Raw genomic sequence first — 27,031 nt, forward strand, 5'->3', positions numbered from 1 at the left:
AGTAAAGATATTCGAGCTTGTACAAAACTCAAAAACTTGATGATTGTTTCTTTATGGATTGGTTTTTGAAGTCCCTCCTTCATCCCATCTCTAAGGATGTCACATTGACATTTCCAACTAAGTAAGAGGAAATTTAGAAGGCTATGCAATATGACTTAATCTATGCCCATTCGAACTATTTATACAATGTTATCTGAGATGCCCTTTCTCTTGCCTTGGTGAACCTTCTACACTACAGAATCTCATGTTACTAATAGTGTGATGGGGTTTGTCACATACATCAACCTTCCCCATGTCTACAAGGACATATAATATATGGATAACTATAGTGGGGCCTAGTACCACCCACACATCCAGATCCTTTTTGTGCTACTTGACAAGGAGGTGCAAATAGCTCCTATGCATATGCCTATTGATATTATACTTTTTTTGGAAAAGTGTGTGCTCAACCTATCTATAAGAATATGTTGATGGTCTTGGATACTACCATCATACAAGTAATCTCCCCAATGTGAAGTCCCAATTAGAACTCACATTGTTTTTAGTGGGAACCCCATCAGAAGTTTTGACCTAACCACAAAGGTTTGTCCTAGTTTCAATGAATAACATAAGAGTTTATATATATAAACATTGAAAAATAAAGTAAGTTGACATTGTAAAACACTGATTGCAATGTTTAAAAGGAGACCTTCATGAGGGGGGAGACAAAGGTGGGCATATATAAGGAAGTAATAGTACTAACCTAAGAGAGACACATGAGAAAATAAAGATTTGTTAGTTATCTACCAAAATAGTTCACATAGACACAACAATCATTAAACCACATACAACACACCTTCAACAAGATACATATCGAGGCCACTGAAATAATTCAATTACCTTAGTACATATGAACGAAAAATATATATCGAACATCCCAAGAATAGTCCTAAGACATTCACAATACATGCATGAAAATTTGTTAGTTCATCGAGCTTTGATTATAAGATGAAATATCCAATACCTAGTTACAATAGTGAGACACTAGTTCCAACAGTGGAACATTAATTCACTTCTTGCTTCTCCAATGAATAGTTTTCTCTCCTATATGAAGTACAGAACTCAAGACTAACTCTCCAAAGCTTAAGCCTCCAAAATTCCTTTCCTTGAGTTATGAGGATTATTTTATAACAAGGGGAATAACCTTTCATATCCCAACGATTCTTGAATTACACTCATGACTATTGGACTTCTAATGTGTCCTTTGGAATTCTAAAAAAAATCTTGAACTTCTAAATGATTTTTGGACTTCTAATAAAGACATTTTGTCCATATATGACTAAGTGACCTTTCGTATTCCACATATGACTCTTGGAATTCTAGACATTACATTTTTTCCTTTTCTTGAGATTACAACATTACATTCCACATCATTGTGGCATGACACATGGATACACATTGACCATTATGATGAAACTTATACAAGATACAACTTGAAAATGATGACATGGAATTCATGAGGTGGTAATTTCGAGTTGTCTTCCTTGCTGATTCATCTTGGATTCTTGATTATAGATCTAATCTATGCTTCATTCTCATGAAGGATCCAATTTGTTGTTCGTCTTCACCCTCAAAAGGGTCTTTAATCAATATCAAAATCCTCTAAGTCATCATGCAATGCATTCTTTCTATCTTGGTCCATGATTTGCTTCATGTCTCCTGATGGATTGCTTTCATTCTTCTTCTCCATAAGATTTATTTTATTCTTTATCCTTTCCATCTACTTCAAGTATCACCTTATCATGTTAGGAAGGTACCCCTACCAATGACAATCATTCGCGGAAAATAAAAATCAGTCTTACAACATCTATTCTATCACTACCTAACTCATGGAATTGTTAGGTCATGATATACTTATGAGAGAGTTGAAAGAGATTGATTAGGAGGGCGCTGTTGGAGAGGTAAATCCCCTCTACGGGTAGAGGCGATCCCTACTAGCCCAGAACGGGTCTAGCAACAATCAGTCAATGCTACTATGCAAGTTCCTAATTGCAATTAAAAGGTAGGCAATGGACACCTACTTGGATTCCAACGCTATAGTTTGATGAAGAGATGCCGCTCTCGCTCCTTCGCTCTAGCCGGTCACGATCCTCCGTGATCTCTGCGAATAGATACCTGCACACACGAAGAGAAAGACAAACATAAGCGTGAAATCTAATAAAAGAAATTATACATCAGTCAGAAAGGATGTAATTCACATTAACCATTGCAGAGACAAATGAGAATGGAACCATAATAGTAGTCATCTATTATTAATCAATAACAGAGAAGAGTACAACCAAATGTTCTGACGTCGATATCCTTCTCAGGAGGGTCCAGCCAGCAAGTCTCTCAAGCATTCACCCTTAGAGATAGATCTCCCAAGACAAGAACTCTCTCTCTCACACAAGTAACACTCCACAACCTCCCTTAACTTATATAGCAATTCCACACTTATCACAACAACTACCTATAGTAGCAGCAATCTGAGCACTATAAACTCCACACAATCCAAACTACAAACTCCAAAAACTAGCTGCTCATGGGAATGGTAGAGGTATAAATAGGAGAAGGAGTCTCCTTGAATGGTGGAAGGATGAGCTTATCTTCAAGGGAGGTGGTTTCAAATGACGAACAGACATGCCATAGAAGGGAGGCAATACTCACAAGGCCAACAACCAAGTCTGGAGTTATCTGGAAGGCTGGCTGTTGGAACAAATTTGCCCAAACTGGATCAGCGCGGGTGCATAACTGGACTGGTGCATTGACATCGCAAAGCAATAATGGACAGGCCCATGTCAGCGCGACTTAATACAAGCAGAGGCTGCGCTGGTCATGAAATTCGACCAGCGCGGAAAACTCGTGTGCTTCCGCGCTGGCAGCGCATGCAGTCTGTTATGAAGCACCAGTCAGCGCGGTTATTTTAATAACAGTCGCGCTGATGAGGAAAACTTAGGAAAAATGGGTTTTTTGGCCAGTTCAGAGAGCATGAACTTGATTATTGTGAACTCCTACACAGTAGGGTGACTGACAGGGAGACAGTGAGAAATTACTGTGTAACAGATGCCCCCTAAAGTATGAAGACCGAGAGAGTGGGAGGGGTGAGATGCTTCACAAAAACTCGTCGAACTGGAACACCACCAGGAAGGACCGAAAATCTCTGATAATCAAGTACATGCAGTCTAGGCATGGGCGCAGCCATCCAAAAGACACGTGAAAAAGGCCTGTGGAATGGACGCAGCCACCCAGCTAAAGAGACCATAGTAATGATAAGGTATGGTCGCAACCATCCATGAAGACTCAGGTATGGGCGCAGCCATCCATCAATGAGTCATGTAATGATCATCCACAAAATCGTAGCCTGGACCCTAACAGACAGAGATCCAGGGTCTTGCGCTCCGTCCCGACCCGAACATAGTACAAGTTCAAGCATGTGAATACATGAACTAAAGTCGAACATGCATGAACATCGTCTGATTACCAGTCAATGATGAAAACTGTTAACAAACGCGAGAGGTACCACCAATAATGAAAATGGTCCTCAAGGTACTATAGGTACAATCCGCGGTGTGTGAATCAATGAGCTGGTGTCGAACACCCGCAGAGTCATTCGATCAGAGGCCAATGATGAAAACCTCACGTCGAACACGAAGAACCTTCCATTGAGGCATGCAAGCTCCAAGGCACCTCAAGGGAGTCTCTAAGTCACCTTCCTGGATAATGAGCTGAAGTCGACAGGAAGTGACCTTGATCGAAGGTGGGCCATAATGTTTCCCACATCATCGACATGAGACAAAGGTAAAATGATTTGTGTGAGATAGCATAGGAGGTTGCACTGTTGCAGAGGTCAACTTCTCTTGCACATATCGGCGGCACGACAGTGGATTTGGCAGTATCTGACATCAAATGAGCAGAGGGTATGATGACGAGGCAATGAGCACATGAGAGGTCAAATAGGATAACACGAACCCACGGAGGTTAGTGTGAAACAAGATGAGAAATCCCCACCCAACACGAATGCAGACCAGTGCCATGTTCAAGAGCGACATACTCCCAACACGACAATTATAACAATTCCATTTTCCCCACCATTTCTGGCAGGTACCCCGATTATTTTTGGATGACAAGCTTGACGGGGATAGCATATGCTTGGAGAGTGTCATTTCGACAACGCCCGATGTCATTAAGTTTTAATGAGTCTGACAAAGGAAAAACTCGGCGTCTTTTCTTGTTTAGAGAGTCTGAAAAGACAGCGGAAAAGAAAACTCCAGGGGGGTCCTTTTTCATAAAGTTGTGTCTCTCGAGCCCGAAAAAGTATAAAACAATGCTCGAAAGAACCGCCCGACCAGTATGATCGAGGAGTACTTTTCGCGAATAGTGACTTCGACCCAAAAAAGTAAAAAAATGGTCAGAAGTACGTCGTTTTGGGGCCGATAACGAGTGCGAAACGACAAACACCCGACGATCTTTTTAGTTTAAACGGTAGAAAAAAGAGCTTTAAAGGCGACCACCTCTCATTCCTTTTAACGAGCTGAGAGGGGGACTCGGCGATCTTTTCTTATTTCATGTCGAAAAAGAGCCTAAAGACAACGTCCATTTTTATTCTCTTTAACGAGTCAAAAAGGGAAAAAATACTCGACAATCTTTTCATATTTTTTGAGTCAGAAAAGAGCTTAAAGGTGACTCGTCCTAGAGGAACGAGTGGTATAAAGGGTAGCAACTGGTTCCAGCAATGGTGGAACTGCTCAAAACATGTAATGGTCAAGAGGCTGGCTAACAAAACCACTCATCGTTGCGGTTCCTCAAGAAAGGATAAACAACCAAGTGAGAGCATATGATCGGCCAAAGAGATGGTAGCAATGGAATGAAAACAACCAAGGCTCATCTTGCAAAATTCAGCGGATAAAAATGGCAATCACGATATGTAAATCAGGTATGGGTTCATTTTTACACGTGCTTGAACCATGGAGAACTTTGCTTGGATTCAGTTTCATGTTTACACAAGCTTGAAACGAAAAACTATGCTTTTTATGAGTTCGCATGCCCCCAGCATAATGATGCAAATCAAGGTACATGCCCCCCAAGCTTCATTGCATTCAACAAAGTGGATGGAATGAAGGCTCACTTTCGAGATCTATGAAAGACTCGACTTGTATTTTACGAGATCTTAATCAAAAGACTCGATTTGGAAAGGGAGTTGTTTCATTTTTTAACGAGGTTGACACAGTAAAAGAACTATCCTCATAACCCTTGTTTCATTTTTTAACGAGCTTGACACAAGATCAGGCACTATGCTCCAACCAAGCCTAATTTCATTTTTTAAGGAGCTTGACATAGGAAAGGAACTATGCTCCGCCCGAACTTCATCATAATGAATATGAAGTCGGGGTTTCCAAGATTACCACTCCCGATGGAAGGGAAACATGTTGGGAGTCCGGGCCCAATGCCCCCAGGACATTATGCACGACGGTGTCATCACTGGATACAGGCACAGGGTAGGTGGCCACGTAGTTGATCTGTGGTGGGGCAGATACAACTGGTGGATAAAAAGCAGGAGGGGGCGACAACTGTGCAGGAGGCATTGGGGGACTAACGAATGACAATTGATCGACAGTCACAATTCTTCCATCGTGTGGAAAGCAGACCACATGAAAAAGCGAAGAAACAAGTGCCCCCATGGCGTAAACATAGTCGCGACCAAGGAGAATACTAAAGTCTAAAACACCTTGGGTAACCAAAACGTATATATAGATGGTTTTTCCTCCCAAACTAATAGGGAACTTCGGGAGAACTCCTAGAGATGGAAAGGCTCCTCTGTCAAAGGCCAACATATTCTGCGTGACCGGCCCGAGCTGCGGGGAACCTAAAGCTTTCCAAGTAGTGTACGGCATAAGACTGACCAACGCACCTTCATCCAGAACAGTGCCAGGTACTGCCTTATCACAGGCAAGTATTGTAATCTGGAAAGGCACATGGGATGGAAGGCGACCGACGACCAGGCGATTCCAATCAAAGGAAGCGACCAGACTACTTGGTGGGGGAATCGTATGATTGCCCCCAGGTGCTAAAGGGAACGAAGGAGAACCTTCGGGAGCAGCTGGGTTAGGAGAGTCATTTTGGGACTCCGGGGAATCTGAAGAGACGAGAAGAACGTGAGCATGATTCTCTTCCGAAACAGAGTGAGCGAATGGCAGACTCGAGTCGACACTCTTTCCGACCAATGGTTGGTCTGGAACAGGCTGGGCAGAGCCGGGTTCGGGAAGAGGGGCTTGGACAAGAGAAGAATGTGAACCAATCTCATTGTCGGGAGGTGGATGATCTGCAATTGCAGAAAGACGTTGATATCCAACGGGAAGTTGGGGTGAGGGAGCTGGGAGACTTTCCAAGACACTGGAGGCTTTATCCATGAGTGGAAAAAGGTGAAGGGGATGACTTCCCTCACAGAGTCTACAAGGGATTCGAATCTTCCCTTTTCCCTTACCATTCCCAACTAATAAGGTAGCATCGCTGTGAGCTCCAGAGGACGATGAGGGGTGGGTCGGATTGCGAGACCATAGTTCTAATACCCTAGGAATGCCATGACAATCGCGAAGAAGATGGTCATCCTTGCATAATCGACAAGGAAACTTAACCTTCCGCGGAGGAGCAGAAGGGGGCCCGACTTCAGGTGTACTTGAGGGAGTAACAATTATACTTGTAGCCTCCCCCTTAGGAGACTTCTTCTTCTTGGTCTTCTTCTTCTTCTTCTTAGCCACCTGGTTACTCGAAACGAGGCCTTCACCAGGCGAAGTAGAAGATGAGGACGTAGAAGTAGGCGTCGAAGGGGAGAGGTCCACCTTAGGATCAACATGATGTTGTTCAGGTGGAGGGACTGATGGAGTAACAGCCGACACGGCAGGGACCAAAGAGGTTGAAAACAACCAAATAGGCAACCCGACAGTTAACCCTGGAAGGGTTAACGTTGCCATATAAGGAGCACCAACATTCCCGAGAGGAGGGAAATGACCAGGATTCCCATCAGGAGGGGAACTGGGGTTGGTGAACCTCGGAAAAGTTGCCATGGTAAACAAAAAGAAGCCTACTCAAGCTAACGCACACAAGATCTAACCAGGTAACGTTAATCGTGGCCAAATAAATTTTAAGACGTAGGAACTAAACTTGACCTTTTCATGTTTCAAGAGTCGAGAAAAGGACGAAAAGATGACTCTAGTCTCCTTCGAATGTTTAATGAGCACGAAGTGACAAGACGCTCACTGGCACCTTTTCTTTTAAGGAGTTCGAAAAGGATCAAAAGTGACTACTGTGGAGACTCTAGGCAAAGGGTTTACCAAGCAATCCATAAAACTGCTTATACACCTTAGCAATCATATGAGAACCAAGGACTTTCCGTACTGCAGTCAATCTTCCCGAATGTTGTGTTCGGTGCGTTACGGTTCACAAGGTGGCAGACTCGGCTTCCTATGGATTAAGGATAAAAGCCTAGTGGGGTCTCCCTATATACGCGATGGTACGTGGGAGCACAGTCCGTGTTAGACCATTATCGAGTCACAGAAGGAGGAATCACCCAACCGTAATGTGAAACAATAGTGACTATGTTTAAAGACGCCGGAACACGTCTCTAGCCTAGACCTCTAGATGTTTGCGTTAAGTTCCAATGCGTTTTTAGGTTTATTTAGTTTATTTTATGGTTGATCTTGAATTAAGTTTCGGTTTCAGGCCTTACCGTGTGATCTCTCACAATTACCTAGATGCAAACTACATGCCAAAGAATATCATTTCGTTCGATGAATTCTAACTATGAGAGGGTTAAGAGTTTTCGACCAAACAAAATGAACTCAATCAATCAAACAATCTAATGCAGCTAATGGCAAAGAAATGAAACTTTTTCTTTTGAGAACACAAATCAACGAAATGCTCTTTTTCCCAATAACTATTGAATGCAAAAGATATTAGTTTGATTTCTTTTCCAATGGCACAATGCACCAATACACTAATCTCACGATGCATCGATACTACTAATGAAAGATTTAAATTTTGCTTTTCAATTTATCAAACATGAAAATTTGTAATGCAAATGCACTTTCACTTTCGTATGCTAAATGAATGCAATTTTTTTTTTTGTGAATTCAAGAAGACAAACAAGCAAGCGTGAACTGATCGATCCAAACAATTTTGATCTATGCTTGGTAGTGAAGAAATCGAATCAACATAAAAAATTGGTTCAATAATCGACACTAAAAATCAACCAGCAACAAGTAGTGAAAAAGCCTCGAGCAAATCAATAAGAGGGTTGTGGATGAACCTTGAATAGACAAGTAACCCAAGCAAGTGGTTTCTCGATGAACCTTCTAAAGGGCTAGGTCACATGGTCTAAAAAACACAAGACTCACTCGAATGAAATCAAAGAGAGAGCGTCCCTTAACCAAAAGCAATCAAAACAAGCTAATGAGAGACAAGAAACAACAGGGGATAAGAAAGATTGATGAATTCAGGAGATAAAGTTATAAAAACAACTTTTCAGGAATCAGCGCAATTTTTACATAGACCACCCGAGATGATCACAATGTGATCACAATGTCAGCACAATTTTTACACAGACCACCCGAGATGTCAGCACAACTTTTACACAGACCACCCGCGCTGATCCGATTTCAGGAGTCGTTTCGGGAATTAAGCTACCAATCTAAGGTCAGCGCGGGTAAAAAGCATAGCAAGTGGCGCTGACATCGCGACTGTACACGTCTTTTCCGCCCTGATCCGATTTCCAGGATCGTCGCGACTGTTAGGCGTAATTACGCGATGACCCCGAAGTCAAAGAAACAGCTATGCGCTGTCAGCGCGACTGTTTTGATATAAACCGCGCTGAGGCTAAAAAACAGGCAGAATCAAGCCAAAAACTCCCAAACCAAGGCCAGAACTCTTTAAACAATTAATACACCTCCCAGACTGAACCAGGAAGTCTAAAAGCGGAGGACTAATCCCCAATTTTTGAATAGAGAGAAACAATCAAACTCAAGAACAAGAATGAACAAAAAGAGACAAAGGCCAGCTCCCCAGTGGAGTCGCCAAATTGTTGGAGAGGTAAATCCCCTCTACGGGTAGAGGCGATCCCTACTAGCCTAGAACGGGTCTAGCAACAATCAGTCAATGCTACTATGCAAGTTCCTAATTGCAATTAAAAGGTAGGCAATGGACACCTACTTGGATTCCAACGCTATAGTTTGATGAAGAGATGCCGCTCTCGCTCCTTCGCTCTAGCCGGTCACGATCCTCCGCGATCTCCGCGAATAGATACCTGCACACATGAAGAGAAAGACAAACACAAGCGTGAAATCTAATAAAAGCAATTATACATCAGTCAGAAAGGATGTAATTCACATTAACCATTGCAGAGACAAATGAGAATGGAACCATAATAGTAGTCATCTATTATTAATCAATAACAGAGAAGAGTACAACCAAATGTTCTGACGTCGATATCCTTCTCAAGAGGGTCCAGCCAGCAAGTCTCTCAAGCATTCACCCTTAGAGATAGATCTCCCAAGACAAGAACTCTCTCTCTCTCACACAAGTAACACTCCACAACCTCCCTTAAGCTATCTAGCAATTCCACACTTATCACACCAACTACCTATAGTAGCAGCAATCTGAGCACTATAAACTCCACACAATCCAAACTACAAACTCCAAAAACTAGCTGCTCATGGCAATGGTAGAGGTATAAATAGGAGAAGGAGTCTCCTTGAATGGTGGAAGGATGAGCTTATCTTCAAGGGAGGTGGTTTCAAATGACGAACATACATGCCATAGAAGGGAGGCGATACTCACAAGGCCAACAACCAAGTCTGGAGTTATCTGGAAGGTTGGCTGTTGGAAGAAATTCGCCCAAACTGGATCAGCGCGGGTGCATAACTAGACTGGTGCGCTGACATCGCAAAGCAATAATGGACAGGCCCATGTCAGTGCGACTTAATACAAGCAGAGGCTGCGCTGGTCATGAAATTCGACCAGCGCGGAAAACTCGTGTGCTTCCGCGCTGGCAGTGCATGCGGTCTGTTATGAAGCGCCATTCAACGCAGTTATTTTAATAACAGTCACACTGATGAGGAAAACTTAGGAAAAATGGGTTTTTTGGCCAGTTCATAGAGCATGAACTTGATTATTGTGAACTCCTACACAGTAGGGTGACTGACAGGGAGACAGTGAGAAATTACTGTGTAACAGGCGCAATCAAACTCATCAGATGCTTAGGAAGGCTCCACTATTTAATTATACTACATTGAAGGAAGTGAAGGTCAAGGATTACAAAAGGCCTTTAGGGTCTGCTTATGCACTCAAGAAAGAGAGAGAGAAAATCAAGGGCGTAAGGGCACACTCCAAAGAGATGAAGGAGTGAGGCTTCATGCCTTCAGTCCTTCAAGGTGGGTTCATGTGTTAAAGCAAGAGAGAAACAAATCAAGGGCACAAGGCATAGGTATGAAGCATTAAGGAGTAATCATTTGTTGGTTCAAGATGCAGTCATGTGCTTAAGGAATCTAAGGAGGGCACAAGGGTACACATCGAAGTAACAAAGGGGTCAGGACTCAAGACTTACAAGTGTGATCATGCACTTAAGAGGAAAAATGAGGGCATAGGGTGCACAATTGAACCATGAAGGAGAAAAATTAATTGTTTCAGGGTGTTCTGATGCACTCAAAGAACAAAAGAGGGCACAAGGGTGCACACCGAACGGACGAAGGTGTTTGGCTTCGAGCCTTCGCAGTGCACTTGTGCACTCAAGAGGAACTAGGAGGGTGTTAGGGTCATATAATAATAGGATTCATAATTTTGAATTGGCTATGGTTAGTCTTGTAATATTGTACATACTTTTTCTTTCTGCAAATTTTTTTACATATTAAAAATTAAAAACTGTAAAGAGGGTATGTCCTAAAAGAATAATCAAATGAAAAAATAAAGAAAAATATGAAAAAAGTGAAAATATGAACCCCAAAAAGAAATAAAACAGATCATGAAAGTGTGCAAATTCAAGTGCAACTACTTTTTACTTTATTATGAAAAATAAGGTTATGTGCAGCTTGTCAGAAATGCCACAATCCATGATGGCCAATAGCTTAATCTTGACTCATTCATGCTTTAAATTTTATGTTGAGAGATAGAGGATAAGAATCTAGCCAAACTATTTAACCTTGGCAGATCAGTAGTTAGGTAGAGAATAAAAAATGAGCTCATCAGTTTAATATGAGCCATTGGAAGTTATAAGGTTAGCATTAGATAGTTTGCTTATCAAAAGAAAAGGAAATAAAGGGTCAGCACAAATGCACCCAATAAATGAAGAGAGAATGTTTGGATAAATAAAGGGTAGGTAGAAGAAAGGTTGCCACTACACAAGGTTACTGAGTCCAAAGCACATTTATCATGCTTAATCCTATGTTTCATGTGCGGGAGGAAATGTGAGAAAGAAAAGATATTCAAAATCTTGTTTAACTAATTTCCCCTTATTTCACTATACCCCCACATGCTTATTTGCTAATTTCCCCATTATCCCTCCATCACTTACAAATACCCTTTGTACCATCTTTTTGACATTTACCACTTGGTTTCACACATTTCCCTACTAATTACCCTTCAAAAATCATCCCCCTACCCAAAACCCTTTTTCCCTAGTGTGAAACCCATTCCCCATTTCAAATATTACTTCCCCCCCTATTAATTTCCCCGTCCCCCATAAAACCCCCTTATCCTAAGTTTTTATGTCCTTTCATTATGTAATTAACTCCCCATTTCATATTTCCCTGATAAATATTTTTAACCCACTAACACTTGGTGTAGTTAAAAAACCCATCGCCATATAAACCATGGTCCCACCTTAATTAATCATATGTTTATATTGAACACTCGACTTTATAGGTTAATTAATTACATTTATGTGTAATTAAACCCCGGGCCCCACAAATCTCTCTCGCAATTCCCTCCGTGCATCTTAACCGCGTGATCACACTCCGATGCCCTACCCCTAGATCCAACGACGCACATCCATATCGTGCGGGTTCATTATCTGGCCAATACTAGCCTGAGAGCACGCGAGATTCATGTTTTTCCTGGGCGCTTTTCTACTACGTGGTAGCCCCAAGCTAGATCGCGTGCTCACAAAAAATACTGCCTGCCCTCCAAAAGCGGTGCGATGGCCTAGAAAACCACCTCCTTGCCCAAGCTGAAAGCTGCCCACTATTCATTTATAGTTTCCATGCCAAAATGTGACCATTATCCATTCAAAGGCTAGAAAATCCCCAATTCACTCTTTTTCGCTCATTTTTCACTGCAACTATTGCTTAGCCATTTCGACACCCTGAAACCTCTATGACCAAATTGACCACCGTCTGCCGCCTAAAGAAGCTCCGGATACACAATTGAATCAACCAATTGATAGTTGAAGCCACTTTCCCCTCTGCATTCACCAATGAACCTAGTTTGTAGGCCAGACCATTGATTTCTAGGTATTCTTGGGAAAAACCAAAATGAGCCTTCAATTTGAAAAAACACAGTTTAATTGAAACAGTTAATTAATTGAATTAATTAAATAAGCTTTCCCAAACTGAAAAGAAGCCTGTTACACACCCCAAACCCTGATTACAAGCTATAATTACCGTCTCATTGTACCAAAAGCTTCCAAACCTCACTTCTAAAACCGTTCAATGCCTAATTCAAATATCTAAACCCAATTATGGCTTAGCAAGCCTCTCTAGATGTGAGACCTCTACAAACCCCTCACCTTGACATTGACCACCTTGCATTAGCAAACAAAGACTTCCAAATAAAGGACACAGCTTCCCCTGCCTACCTTCTGAAACTCCATTGCTGGAGTAAGGACAGATTCTTAAACTAGAACGATGACATTCACCTTTGGGAGTCTAATTTGCCCAAATATTTGTTTCTAGAAGTACACCCATTCCCAAACGTCATCCACTTCTGTCATGCTTGCTACATTCCCAACCAAAGAGCCATTGTCACCCCTGACTAGCAAGTTTCATTTACCATCACACAAAATCCATTAACCCAATACCACTGGTCCAACCAAGCCCTAATGAGACCCCACTATCTATTGGAGAATTGTTGGACCTTTATACCAAGTTAGACCTTCCTAGAATAGCCCAAATTTTCCAAACTTTCATCATAGAGGAATGTCATACTCCCACAGATAGTCCTCCTTATGCTGCCACCATTTTTTCTGAGAGAGGCAGACAGATTATTACAATGCTCTCTTGCATTTTAGATTACACCATAAATGAGCATGTGAATGAGTTTGTCCTGGCCTTCCTTTCCATCTTTATCCGAGGCAAGCCTCCTACTGTAATTTAAAATTATGCTCAGTTCATAGTAGATAGGATGCATGAGAAATTCACCAAATTACCTACTGAAAGAGTCTTCAAGTACTCATCTACATTATTTCACATGTTTTTATACTACCAGTTAGATAAATTCCTTGTCAGCATCCAGAAGTTGGATACCAAAGGAAATCCAAGGTCAGTTATATGTTAGACACCCTTAATCCAAAAATACTCCACCACATTCACTTATAAGGACTTCATTGATTCATTTGTCCATCCATTCATGAATATGCTAACCACTAGCCCTCAGCCCAGAATCAACCAAGAGATCAAGAGGGTGTTACAGTTGGCGAAGAATAGTAAGGTGGGAGACTGGTATCTGTACCAAAACCACACAAAAATAAGAATTTATGGATGCCAACTTGCCCCTTACAAACTGCCCAAATACCTCCCAATGGGGATATTTTCACTAGAATAATTTAGGAAGAATATCAATTCTGATGAAGTCAACTTCCTAGCAGGTAGGAAGAAAACCCAATTCAAAATGAAAAATCAATTGGGCCCCTTAATTTATAATACCATAGAAGCTGGACCAGATGCTGATAAGATTTTGCAGCAAATGAATTTCAAAAACAGTTTTATGTGGCGGTATGACCCTCATGGAGTCATAAATAAACTGAGGATCAATGTCAAATTGGGACCTTTCATCCATCATCCCAGACCAGACATTGAGAGGTTTGCCAACCAATCAGAATGGTTGGAAAACACTCTAATTGACATGGACAGTACTATAGTGGATGTAGAAAATACATTCATTAATGTAGAAAGGTAGATTGATGAAAGTTCTTTCCTGCATGTTCCAAAACTAGGAGAACCAATGGATATTCCTCCTATTTTACAGACTCCTGCAAATGAGGAGAGAAACCCAAAGAGAAACAGGGAGGAGGGTTTCAGTTCAGCTATGGAAACCACAGATAAGTAGTTTGAGGTCAGTTATAGGAAAAGGCCCAAGCTTAATCCTGTAACTGAACAGGAAGACACCATTGAATCAGTGAAATTCACTGACACTCATACAATGCTGGAAAGAAGCAAAGGCACAACAGCTTCAGGAGAAACACATTAGCCCTCAACATCAAACACTCATCTTATTGAGAGACATCTTAGTGTTGAGGTTTCTTCATTCATCAGGCCAGCCAATAAAGAAAAGGATATCAAGGACAGATACAAGGAAATCAAATTGAGAAATGAGAAGTTGAAGTCTGAAACCTATGATCAATACTTCAAGCACACACTAGCAAATCAAATCAGGTTGATTTCAGCTTTTGACATCAAAATAGGAAAAATGCAAGTGTCCCTCATGCAGCCTACTGTCCAGCAGTCAAAAACATCAGCTGACTATAGGAAAATAGACTTTGAGATTTTGGCCAGGGATGTTCATCCCATTGACCAGATTGAGTTCCACAAGTAGGTAGGTGAGATGATCTACTCCACCTTAATAGGAAAAGCCATCGCTACACATAAGATTCAAAGTTCATTTGACAACATTAAAACACAATACAAATTGGAAAAGGCCTCCTCATAGGCCAAAGGAAACAAGATCAAGTCATTGGAGGACTTGGTAATTGAGTTGGGACATGATCCCAATGACATCAAAGCTGCTGAGAAATTGATCAAGAAGAAGAATGAGGACATTGTAGCTCTCAAAAAACAACTAAAATTTCCTCATTCAGAGCACCTACAGATAAAAGAGGTCCTTGAGAGCCAAACACATTAGGAGGAAATGATGGACCTCATTTTACAATTGAATGATCAACTAAAGGAAATGGAAAAAGAGTTAGACAACTTGATAAAGGAATTTAGACTTCTGTGATCCATAACATTGTTCATAAACTCTTCGGCAAAATCACATAACCAATCTATTGTCGACGCGTTTCGAACCAACCAGTGTGGTTCATCGTCAGGACAAGATGAAGAACTGATCTGGCTTAGCTTGATTTCATAACTAATTAGTGAATATAAATTATTAATTGAATTAAATTGGGCCTTTATGTTTAAATGGTAAATAAGAAATTATTATTAATAAATATATGTTATACCTATTGAGTTAGTTATTTTTATTAATTAAACATGTACTTTAATGTATGTCTCAATTGTAACTAAATTCTAAGTATAATAAAGATTTAACAGAATAATATTGTTTGCTTGAAATTATAAATTACTAAGTAAATAAGGATAAATATAAATTACTATATATAACATATTATTTGAATTCGAATGGGCCATCATATTATATAATAAATAAAATAAAATAATATATTTTACCAATAGATTTACCTAATAGTAATCTAAGACTAGTTGCTTATATATAATTAATATTGGGATAATAACAAATATAGATTGTTTAATTATTTATTAATTTATGGACCATAATAAGTATGAATTATATAAATATTATATGCTATACCTTTATTAAACATAATCATTTAGTTAACGAATGAATTCTTTTAGGTTTAGATAATAATAATATATTTTTTAATTTTAGATATACATATGAATTCTTTTAATATATTATTTACCAAATTTAGCTGTTTTCCAAGAATAATAAGAATTTATTATATCAAGATTATTAGTGGTTTGACTTTGTCCTTTAGGTCAAATTAGCCGTTGGAGTCTCTGCACGCTCTATTTAATCAAGCTAAGCCAGATCAGTTCTTCATCTTGTCCTGACGATGAACCACACTGGTTGGTTCGAAACGCGTCGACAATAGATTGGTTATGTGATTTTGCCGAAGAGTTTATGAACAACTTGATAAAGTTAAAAAAAGCTAATCTTGAGACTGCCCCTTCCACTATCATCCCAACAATTACTACTGCAGTACCATCCACCTTGGTAGCATCATTAGCTCCTACAGCTCCAATGGCTACATCCCTGCCAGCTACTAGAGCATCTACATCAGCAACAGGGTCAACAACAACAACTCAGCCAGGTGATGAGGCAAGTAAGTTCGTCAAAGAAATGGAAGACGTGTCCATTCAGACCACACAAATGAACAAGCTAAAGGAAAAGATAACTAGTATAGACACTTACTATAAGCTTGCCCAAATTATGCACAATGAAGAAGTACAAAAGGAAACCATAATGAATGAAATAATAAAAAGCTTGGAGAAGGAATTCACTTTGATGGAGCCACTTGGCGAAGCCAAGGAACAGTTATGGGCCAATATCATTGACTCTGTCAATGATATTTGGCCATCCATTCAAGTGATTTTTGAACAAATTGACTTAGTAAAAGAAGATACAAAAGCCATACAGAGAGTTAAAAGCGAATCGGGAGACATGCCAGAGGAAGCCACTAGGATCATTCACTTCCTTAACTCCAAAAACAAATATGAATTGCAGCAATTGGAGATACCGGACAAAATAGGCACACTACTAGAAGTAAAAAGGGTCCTCACCAAGAGGAATTTGATGACGAACCTGGAAGATAAGTGCCAAACCATGCAGCTAGCTATAGTCAGATTCATGGTTAAGTTTTATGTTTTGAGGCAGAAAAGTCTGCCAAATCCCTTAGTAATAAATGATAAATTAATGCCACTAGAGGACTACAATAGAAGGATAAGAGAAGTGGCAAGGGATCAGTTAACCACTTCATCTATGAAGGGTATGCCTACTAGAAAGGTCCTATATCATACCTTTGAAAACTTGTTTTACCTCCAACATGAGGTAAAACACCTTTTTGTGAATAAACCCACTTTTGCCAAATACACCAAGGCAGATGAAATATACAGGAAAATGGTAAATATCCAATTACCAGATGTAGAAACATGGGAGAAATTGAATGACTTACTGTAGAAATACACAGTCAAAATGTAAAAATGTACGTTAAGGGTGAAAACAACACAATAAAAGGATAATTATAAATCAACCAGGTAAAAGAGTATCAGTTGAAAGATAAGAGCGAAAAGAACATCCAGTGTGAAAATCAACAGTGAGGTAGAGAATAAAAGGCAAAATATCAGAGCTTAAAGACAACACAACCTAATAAATAGGGACATCATACAACAATTGAACATCTATCTCTATCTTCTTGCATGAAGATATTTCTTTCTCCTATAATAATTCCCAAGATAGTCTGGGATATTTTGTAAATTATTTTTGTATAAATACTTCATAATTTGAAGTATTGTGTTTGGATTGCTATACATTTGTAGAGTTATTTTGATCATAAACCTAAGGGTTATTGTACCAATTTTTCAAGTCAACAGACTGGACCAAGTAATAAAGAGATTGCATTACAGGATTCATGTGTTGAGCTATTACAGTGAAGTATTTTCTTTGTCAATTTTGTTATTTTCTTATGTATCTCACAAAATTAAATGTTATCTAAGTGAATGAATTAACTAGAAATTTATTTCAGAATTTGTTTAAGTACACTTTGTCTTGAACAGTTGATCATTTTATGTTTTCTTCTGATATCCAGATTTGAGAATCCTAAATTGCTATCCCATCCCAATTTAGCTCTTTCACTTCATTCAAAATCCAATCTAAGGAACCATTAATTGCTCTTTGGACCCAATTGAAACCAACTTCACCATCCAGCCTTAAGATCTGAAATAAATCAGCTAGCTTGCCCTGTAGACACTATTTTTAGAATTTGATCCAGTCCTGTTTGCTTGAAATTTGACCCCATAGCCCAATGGTAAAAGACATCCCTCTATCCATCTAAGTAAGTGATTCCACCACCAAATCCAAATCAAAACCCAAGTACAATCACAACCAGCCTAAAATCAATTAACTAAACAAAGTTAAAACATAAAGAGAGAGCCCTCTCTGAGCATTAGGAAGGCTAGATCCTAATCTTCTAAGTAGGTTTGTGGTTACCTCTAATCATTTCTTTCTAATCAACTCTAGAGAAATATTGGAGTGATAACATATTGGCGACCATACTGGGGACTTCAATCCTTAGTGTAATAAAACGTTAAGGAAATATTAATTCTCATCTTGTGCCACTTAAGATCATTTTAGAGTTGATCTTAAAAAGTTTGAAAAAACAATTAAAAAAAAAAAATTGGCTCCCAAAAAGACTTGTTATACCAGGGAAAATCCTGATCCAAACCCTGCTACAATAGTTGAAGACCCTTACAAAATTTTAAGAAAACCAAAAAAGGTAGAAACTCACTGCAAGTAGTATCCAGTTAGTTAAATAAAGTTCACTCCCCAAGGAATTATCAACTTTAGAGGAAATTCCATTTGATTTGTCATTTGACCTCTCATTGTTTAGAACTAAATCAGAAAATTCAATTCATGAAATTGTGTTAGACCCTAATTTTATTCAATTCATCGAGTCAAAAAAGGTGCCTATACATGTAGATTTAGATAAACTTGTGTTGGATACTTTTGACATGCTAGAAGCTTTAACCTCTACAATAATAAGACATATAGATGATGCCTACCTTCAAAAATCAGTTGAATTAGCTTCCCTCACTGTTGCTGCCTTTGAAATTTCTGCACAATCTTCAAATATTGTAAATACACCTTCATTTACTACCACTTCACCTATAATATCCACCACAGTTCATTCCCCTAGACCAGTTATTCATCAGCTTCCTATCCAACCAAACACCTCAACTACATCTAGTTCATCTCCATCCATTTCAAGCCCTTCCTCAAGCACCACTACTTTGCCCCCTAGTCAAGCCAAAATCTCATCCATGGAAGATAGATATGCACCTTTGGTTTTATCAGATCAGCTCCATGCCATGCCCCAAGATTATCAAAGGAAAATATTTTTGTTTGATGCTACTGGTTAGTATGCTACCCAACAACATGTGAACAAAATGACTGACTATTTTGAATTACATGAGATTGATGAATCTGATGTCCAAATGAGGTTGTTTTCCCAAACATTAACATGGGATGTTAAGAAATGGTTCAAGGGTTTACCTGCTAATCATATTGCAGACTTAGCTACCTTTCATACATTGTTTATTGATATGTGGGAGAGAAAGAAAAACCCTTTGCAAATACTATATGAATATGATTACATTATAAGAGATCATAATGAGTCAGTTCAGGATTATTGTACTAGGTTCAATAGCATCTACAATGCAATCCATGCTAATATTAAGCCTCCACCAGACCTAACATTGATCAAATTCCTTGATGGTTTTGACACTGATATGTCATATCAATTAAGGGAAAGAAACCCTGAAACATTGGAACAAATGAAAAGTAATGTTGTTAGTGTAGAAGCCAATCTATTAGCTAAGAAAGCTAGGATGAGAAATGAAAAAAGAGTTGCAATTAAGGAGGAAACTTCAACTCTTGATGGTAAAATAGATATTTCAGCAAAGACTGTAGAAAGAAGAATGGATAAATTAGAAAACATGGAAAGAAAAACTCAGTGGGAGAATCAAAAACCACCCTCAATAAGAAACTCCAACTTTAGGAATAATATTAACACTGGAAAGAGTGCTATACCAGATCAACAAATTAGACCACCCTTCCAAGAAAACTATGCTGAGGGTTCACAAAAACATGAAGAGGAGGATGACACCCAGATAAATCTTTTAGGGATAAAAAATGAAGATGTTGTTTTTCTTAGTCAAGAAGAACAGGAATTATACATGCTACAACAATTACAATTAGAATATGGAGAGTCCTTTGACTTTAAACAGGGCTATGAATATGCTATATATGAGGTTAACAAACAATACAACCTTAGAAGTAAAAAGAATAATGAAATTCATATTAAGAGATCAATCCAAATGCAAAGCAAAAAGATAACAGAAGCTCCTATGACCAAAATCATACAAATCCTCCCTAGGGGAACTCAGGAGACTTCCAGCCCAAAAATTGTAGATATAACTTCATTTGAAATTGAAACTGAAACTATTACTCAAATCATTCAAAATAAGAGAATTCAAAACAAAACTGTTGAAACAAAAACTGAAGTGACAAGTATAGAAAAAGAAGATAAAAACACACAGACCAAATTTGCTAAGGAAGATCTCATCTAGTCAAGAAAAACTCAATTGCCTTTAAACATTAAAACTGAGATAGCAAAATTGAAAATATCAGTTCCTTTGACTGAGCTAGTGAAAATTGAATCATATAGATCAAAAATCACTGAAACATTAAATATAGGTAAAGGAGAAGATGCTGTCAATTTGAATGATGATCAACCTGAGTTATTGTTTGGTCCTGAAGTAAATGGAACCCACCAACAAGGGGGTATCCCTCCTTTCTACATTATCCTGAATATTCATGATAAGATATTACATAATGCTATGTTAGACTCAGGGGCATCCCATAACTTAATGCCAAAAGCAATCATGGAGAGACTAAACTTAGATATCACCAGACCATACAAGGATATGTTTTCTTTTGACTTTAGCCAAGTTAAATGCCTCGGCCTGATTAAGGATTTGTGTGTAACTCTAGTCCAATGCCCAGCAAAGAGTATTGTCATGGACATAGTAGTTGCTAATATCCCAGCTAAGTATGGAATGTTGTTATCTTGCTCATGGGGAGAAAAAGTGCAGGGATATTTACAATTAGATATGGCATATGCCACCATATATATTTTCGGTCAATGAAGAAAAATTTATAGAGAGACCTTGATGAAATACATGGTGAGTAGTGGAGAAAAACCACAGAATTTCCCTATATACTCCATGCATTTTGATATGGACTCTTTCATCTTGTATAATTCAGACCATGACAAAAAGGAAATCATAGCTGTAGAAGAAGAATACAAAGCTCTTGATAGTGAAAACATTTTTCATGAGTCTCTATGGCATTTAGATTTTGATGGCTCTGTGAATAGACTAGGAGCAGGTGCAGGAGTGTGGATTCACAACATGGAAAATAATCATTCTGAAGGTTGTTAGAGCCTAGATTGACCTCAGGCTGAAGGAAGGAAATCCTAGGATAACCACAAACCAAGCTTAACCTAGTAGCTAGCCCTACCAGGTCGAGAGAGGGCTATCTCCTTATGAATCTAGGTCAAAATGACTGGATCATGAATCAATATTTTATCCTAGGTATAGTAGCTCTAGGGTTTTGATTGATTTTGTTGGTTTTGTGTTGGACTAGATGGAGCTAGGCAATTTGGGTTTGGGAAATTAGGTCGGGATGCAGGGTGTTCTATAGGGAAAGGTAGGTATAGGCTTTGGCACCTGAAATATAGTGAGGTGGGATGTCTAATACTGGTGAGGAGCTGAGGAGGGCATGTAAAGATCATGTATCCTTCTCAAACAACAGAAAACATAGAATACTGAATGGTTTCCCAAGGTAGAGCATTGTAAAAAATGAATTCTACCTATCTATCTTGATGTCATTTAGTTAGAAGCAGTGAAATAGATTGTGGCATTCATAAAAATTGTGAAAAACTGATAACAAAATAAGAAACTATGCAAATGCACCATACCACAGGTATCCCATAAAAATAGTTGCAACTCCTTTTAATTTCCTTGCCAAACTGCTTATAATGATGTACAATATTGTTCAGAGCATCCAAGTGAATCTAACCCTTACCAATGACAAATAAAATACATAATATAGACATCAAAACTACTCATCCTGACCATCAATGGTCGAATACATCAGAAGAGGGGCAGTTTCAACCATATCCCAACTAAGAACTAGAATATAGGCAGTCAAACAACTTGCCTCTATAAGTAAGGAAACTGATTCATTAGCCTCGAAACCACCTCGAACTAATGAATCTAACTTCTAACATTATTTTACCATCAAATTTACATTCCATGTAATTATTTACATGAGTAAAATCATTCATGAGGAAAGAGAAAACAAATCCATAGTCAAACCAAGTGAAATTTTGATTTTCTCGGAAAACTGGTCAAAAGCGCAGCACTGATTTCCACCTACTTTTGGAGGCGTTCCCCTTAACAAAATTGAGCCCAAGATAGCTCATTGGAAAGGTATTCAAGTCTCATTTCTGGGACGACTTGAATTTTTGAATTTGGAGGTAATTTCCCCCCCAAAACTTGAATCTCCCAAGACTGCTTCTGTGTGTCCAAAAAGAGGTAGAGAGGTCATTTTTTGGTAGTTTTTGGACCTTTTGGTGACCCAAATTTGCTCCAAAACTTCTGAAAATTTCCAAGGTGCATGTCCTCATCATCCTAAATCCAAATATGTAAGAATTTCCTCCATATGATGCTCCAGGGAAAAGCGCAGTGCCTGTGGCTTTGCGTTTATGGGCAAAATTTCTGTGTTAAAAATTACAAAATTGAAAAAATCCAAAAACTTTCCAAAATTTGCCCAAATTTGGCATGGGACACAACCATCATCTGCTTTGATGGGATAGTGAGGATTTAGCTAATATTTCCAACCTATCTTTCTCTTTCTTGCCCTCTAAGGCTCTCCTCAACCTAGCCTTTAACTTCCTAATCCTCATATTACAAATCTTGTTGTGGGTCATGTAATGGTAGGCCATGTGTTGGAGCATTTTCCTTTCCCTGTTTGCCTTCTCAATTAGTCCTTCAAGATGTATGTTGACCCTCTCAAGCGAAGTTTCCCTATCATTTTCAATCTATTTCTCAATAGGAGTAAATGTGACATGAGCCTCTTTATCCATTTGCCTGTTTGCTTTGATCATTTGCAGCTCCATGAGGACTTGCTTGTCACTCAATTGTTTGTTTTCCTATTCTAAATATTTTATGATGAACTTGGCTCTTTCTAAGTTTTCCGCCAAAGGTTGTATTTGAGTTTCCCTTTCTTGAATGATGATGTATTTGAAGGTTTTTTTCATCCTGAGCCTCCATGTCAATGATGAGTAAAGTGTTGTTGTGGCTCTTCATGCTCAATTGGGTCAAAATATCTTTCCTCCTCATCACCAAGATCTTCCTCCTGCATTTTTCCCTTGCTTTTGCTCAAATGCTCAACTTGTACCTATTTTGTCGATGTAAAAGGCAAAGCCCCTTCCACACCTTGTGGAGATAACATTTGCCTGTGGACTAATGACGAAGGCAAGGCCCCTTCCACACTTTGTGGAGCAAACAATTTCCTAGCAGTCGCAAAAAGTCTCCTTGTGCCTCTCTGATATGTTAAGTATACTGGCACCTCAGCAGTTTTGGTTTCCTTGACATTTTTCCTTGTTTCCACATGGCTAGAAGGCCCTCCTTTTCCAGGTTTGCTAACTTTTGAAGATGTGTACCCCTACAGAAGGTATGGTGGGAGTGAGTATGGGTGATTAGGAATAAGGGCAAGGGGAACTAATCTTATGTGGTATTTTTGTGGACGAATGAGAAGGAGGGTATAACCTATGAAAATGAGAGAGAGGGACTAGGGTTTTAGGATATTTCTTTGGGAATGAAGGAATAAGGGATATGGAGGAATATGTAGGAGGGGTTAGGGTTTTTAAAATAGGTGAAAGGAGATATGGGAGGTTTAGGGTTTTTAGGAATAAGTGGTGGGAGGTATAGAAAGAGTTATGGTTTTAAGGCATGATTTAGAGGAAATTTAGGGTTTCAATTTAGGCATGGCTAATTAACCTTAAGTAAATTAATTAAGTGCCAAGAGTGAAGCTTAGGGGTAACACTTACCTATTTGAGGGATGAGAGGGTAATTTGGAGATTTCTTGAAAGTTTGTGGGTTTTCTAGCCCTTCTGCACAAAAACACAGCACCACCACTCAGAAGCACAACACTAGGCCAAAAGTGCAGTGCCTGTGTTAATTTTCATTGGGAAAATTTGCCAAAAGCCTAGCGCCAGGTCAAAAGCGCAGCGCCGGTCTCCAAAAGTGTAGCGCTACATCAAGACAACTTTTGACTGCCTTCCCGATGTCCACATTATTCATGGGATAGCTCATTGGAAATCTGGTCAAGTCTACTTTCCAGAACATCTTGAATTTTTCAATTTGGAGTTCATTTTCCCTGCCAAAAGCTCAATCTCCCAAGACTGGTCAAAATGTGTAGAATGACGCTGCCAAAATGCATAGTGTTGTTTCAGTCAGCTTTGGAAGGTCTTCCTCAACTCCAAATTAAGATCATGATAGCTTATTAGAAAGCTATTTGTGTCTACTTATCAATTGACTCATCAATCAAGTCATTTGGGCATTCCATCTAGGAGAAAAATTGATTTTACCAAGGTCACTATAGAGGTGCACTAACCCTCTTGAGGAAAATGATGTTTTTGACATTTCTCCCAAAAACTTAAACCTATCTTAAAACTGAAAGAGGTTTTTCTTCATGGGTCAATGATGGACAAAAACCTCTCTTACTTTTGTCAAATTCATCTTTTCTTGCTCAGAAACACAGTTTGAAGAAAAATCGTCCCTTACGTGTGGTGAATGGCTTGTTCCTTGGAATGACTTCTTGACAAATGATGGAGACCTGATGTTTGATGATATGAAATGGCATCATACCTTCTGATATCCCTTATGCCTCCTCTACTCAGATATCTCTGATCCCATAGCCAACCATTGCTCAGTGGGAGAGGAATTTAGGGTCTTAGTGCTTGTTTCTCTTTTTCTTTTGCAGGTGAATTGGTGCTCATGATTACTTGATTTTTGCAGTGGCAGGTGCTTGGAAACATCATTAGATGCTTAGGAGCAGCTAGGAACCAATATTACATATGGAAACATAAAATTATATAAGAAATGAAGATAAAAACAAAATACTCTCTTTTCACCTCAAAACTTGTTTTGAGGTGAGAACTACATTAGGCTTTCAATATGATAAATTATGGATTTACCAATAATTATTGGCCTCCTCATGTCCTTGATGATCATTATTGGCATATAATCACTGAATTTGACCATGATGGGACCCTAAAACCTAATGATACCAAACCCTAAGAGCTAATGAAATAAATTGCAAAGTGAACATGAGCCATCACTGAAATATATGGAAGAATATTAGCAAGTACAAATCATGAGGTAAAATTGAAGTAAACCCTACCATCAGTGAATCCATGACCTAATGGAATGCAAACTCATCAGTATGGGACTCCTACTATGAAATGCAAAAGAGCATATTTTGATCACTAATGGCAGTGTGAAACACTGACACTAACATTGGCTCCAATGGGGATGGTAGCTCCTTGGAGGTGCCAAGAACACCGTAGACCTAGTAGCCTTATCCATTGGGCATGGAGTCAAAAACACAAACTTAAATGCATGACTAAAAACTGACGACTTGACGACATAAACTGACTCTGAAAGTCTCTTGAAAATGACTGAAAAAATGACTCAAGACTTACTTAACTGAAACAAGTACTTACAAGGATTTTTAATGGCAGCAAACCATCAAGATTTGAGGGCTTCTAATCATAACGATGACCACCTACCTACTTATGAAATATATACAATCATGGGAAGTGGGCCTTCCAATGTAACCAATCCAGCAGATGGTTACTTACTGAAACTCTTCTCTCACTTTCCATGAGCAGGTAGAATGATGTACATGTAGGCAACTCACAATAACAACTAAAACCAAGGCTTATGCTAACGAACTAGTCAACATTCATCTTCTCCAATGCTTGCAAAAGAATGCCAAAGGGATCTTGAAAATCATAAAGCACTATCTTGTCTCAAGATCCAGCAGAAAAAATACAAGTACTCACTTCATTATGAGCTGAAAGAATAGTTGGTTGCTGATTGATATGAAGGCATAGAGAAGTATAAGATTTTGCTATCTAAGTGTTGGTTGTAAATTCCTTGACCATGAGAAATTCTGACTCGATTTCTGGCATATTGTCTCTCTCAGGCTCATATTCCTCAATTTCATAGTCTAAGCCTTTCTTAAATAGAAAACATTCTTCAAGATTATCAAACATGACAGCCCTATCATCTTCATGAAGGAAAACAATATATTTTCACTGATCTATAAATCTAATTTCAAGAATGTCCTCATTTTCAAAAGTGGAAGAAGCTTCACTAACACCTTCTTGATGATGTGAACACTGTAAACCTCCATTAGCTTGGGTTGTAACATGACCTTTTAGGAGTTGATCTATCTTATTTTCAGACAGAGGAGATAATAATTTTTGTTTTGTTTTGCTAAAACAATAATTTTCTTCTTTGAAATAACAATTCAAAACATGAAAAACCTGAATGACAATCCTCAATTCCCTAGTCTTCTGAAATTTGGAAACATTGTTGATCATCTTCATATGACATGGCAACTAGATTGTCATGTTTCTCATCGTACTCAATAGTCATACAAGGGAAAACTTCAGATAGTTATTGAAAATAAAAACTAACACATCTATCATTTACCACTGAGTTATCCGAAGAAGACTTTTCACTTACTTGAACAAGGATTTCATCTTGTTTTTCATAAAAGGACTGGATTACCTCCTCATGAAAGCTTTGTTCTAATGAAATGAGAACACTTAGGTCAATAGCGTTGTCTTCTTCATTCCAAATGATCTCAACAACAAAGCTCTCCTTCAATTGATTTAGAACAAGGTACTCTTCATCATCATGATCTAAAATAGACAACTTGACTTTATCACAATCTGAAATTGGAACTTGATTTTCCTACATACTGTCTTCTGCTATGAGTAGATCTAAAATAAGACCTTGTCTTCCATCATTTTCCATTGTAATAAGATCTTGAACTTGCTGCAAATTTTCCTGAGCATCTTGATAAGTGTCCTCTAAGCTCTCTTTATGCGGCTGAAATGGTTTTTCATACAGGGCTTCCATGATCTCATCGTCC

The sequence above is a fragment of the Pinus tabuliformis genome, chromosome J (assembly GCF_031772625.1).
Source record: "Pinus tabuliformis cultivar Carrire ecotype Pingquan chromosome J, CPIR1, whole genome shotgun sequence".
Classification (NCBI taxonomy): Eukaryota; Viridiplantae; Streptophyta; class Pinopsida; order Pinales; family Pinaceae; genus Pinus; species Pinus tabuliformis.